Source organism: Belonocnema kinseyi, chromosome 5 (assembly GCF_010883055.1).
Source record: "Belonocnema kinseyi isolate 2016_QV_RU_SX_M_011 chromosome 5, B_treatae_v1, whole genome shotgun sequence".
NCBI lineage: Eukaryota > Metazoa > Arthropoda > Insecta > Hymenoptera > Cynipidae > Belonocnema > Belonocnema kinseyi.
Window position 1 is genome coordinate 125,035,624 of NC_046661.1, and position 1,765 is coordinate 125,037,388.

A 1,765-nucleotide genomic window follows, 5' to 3' on the forward strand; every position below is an offset into this window, starting at 1 on the left:
CTGAATTTCATGCAGTTCTAAAACATGAAACAATCAATCACATCGTTACTTGTTTATGCATTTCAGGCAATTATAAATACAGAATGATCTATCACATTTCATTTTTTTTCTTAATTTTATGCACCTCTAAAACATAGGAGATTAATAATATTGTCACTTTTTCATGAATTTGGTACTATTCTAAAATATAAGAGGATTAATCACACTGCTACTTGTTTATGAATTTCATAGAGTTCTGAAATATAAGACGATCACTCCCATTTTCATTTCTTTCTGAATGTTATGCAGCTCTAAAACATGAAAAAATCAATCACATCGTGACTTGTGTATGAATTTCAGGAAATTCTAAATACAGAACGATCCATCACATTTCATTTTTTTCTGAATTTTTATGCAGCTCTCAAACATAAGAGATTAATAATATTGCTACTTATTCATGAATTTCTTACTGGTTTAAAATATATAGTTCTAAGACATAAGGCGATCACTCACGTCGACATTTGTTTCTGAATTTTATGCAGTTCTAAAACATATGACTTACTTATTTATGAATTTTATACAGTTCTTAAACATTAGGCGATCAATCACTTTTTCAGTTGTTTATAAATGCCATACGGCTCTAAAACATAATATGATTATTTATATTTTTAGTTTTTTTTTAAATAACATGAGTTTATAAAATATAAGATGATCGCTCACATTTTATTTGTTACTGAATTTCATACAGTTATAAAACATAAGCCAATCGATCATATTTTTAATTTCTTCTGAATTTTATATAGTTCGAAAGCATAAGGCGATCACTCACAGCGTCATTTATTTCCGAATTTTATGCAGTTCTAAAACATGTGACAGTTAATCACATTTTTATTTATGAATTTCATACAGTTCTTAAACACAAGATGATCAATCTCAATTTTACTTGCTCATGAATTTCGTGCAATTCTAAAACATGAGACGATAACTCATATCTAATTTATTTATGAGTTTAATGCAGTTCTAAACATAAGGCGATTAATGATATTGTTACTTCTTTTGTGAATTACATTTAATTCTAAAATATAAGACGATCACTCACATTTACTTCTTCACTGCATTTTATACAGTTATGAAACATAAGACGATCAATCGCATTGTTACTTCTTTACGAATTTCATGCAGTTCTACAAACAGAAGAGGATCAATCACATTGTTACCCTTTTTGCAGTTTTAAAACATAAGACTATCACTCAGCTTGTCACGTGATTGTGAATTCTTAGTAGTTCTAAAAATAAGAAGATCAATCACATTCTTACTTCTTTATCAGTTTCATGCAGTTCTAAAATATAAGATCAGCAATCACATTGTTAATTGTTTCTGAATTCCATATACTTGTGAAATATAAGACGATCAATCACATAGTAACTTTTTTATGAATTTTATGCAGTTCTGAAACAAAAGAGGATTTATCCCATTGGCCTTTCTTTCTGAATATAGAGCAGTTCTAGAACATAAGACGGTCGATCACATTGCTACTTTTTACTGAAATTCATGCAGTTATAAGACTAAAGAGGATCTATCGCATTAGCTTTTCTTTCTGAATATCAAACAGTTCTAAAATATAAGACGATCGATCACATGTTTAATTTTTTAGGAACTTCATTCAGTTATAAAACATGAGACGATCACTCATAGTTCATTTGCTTCCGAATTTAATGAGGTTTTAAAGCACAAGATTAATCATATTTTTACGTTTTTGTGAATTTCATACAGCTCTAAAACTTTA

The 1,765-nt window shown here is 28.5% G+C and overlaps 1 protein-coding gene across 1 annotated transcript in view; it reads left to right on the forward strand.

Annotated features, from left to right (window-relative positions):
* LOC117172597 overlaps positions 1-1,765 on the forward strand; it is a 31,072-nt gene that overhangs the window by 12,832 nt on the left and 16,475 nt on the right. The gene's annotated exons all lie outside the window — the stretch shown is intronic.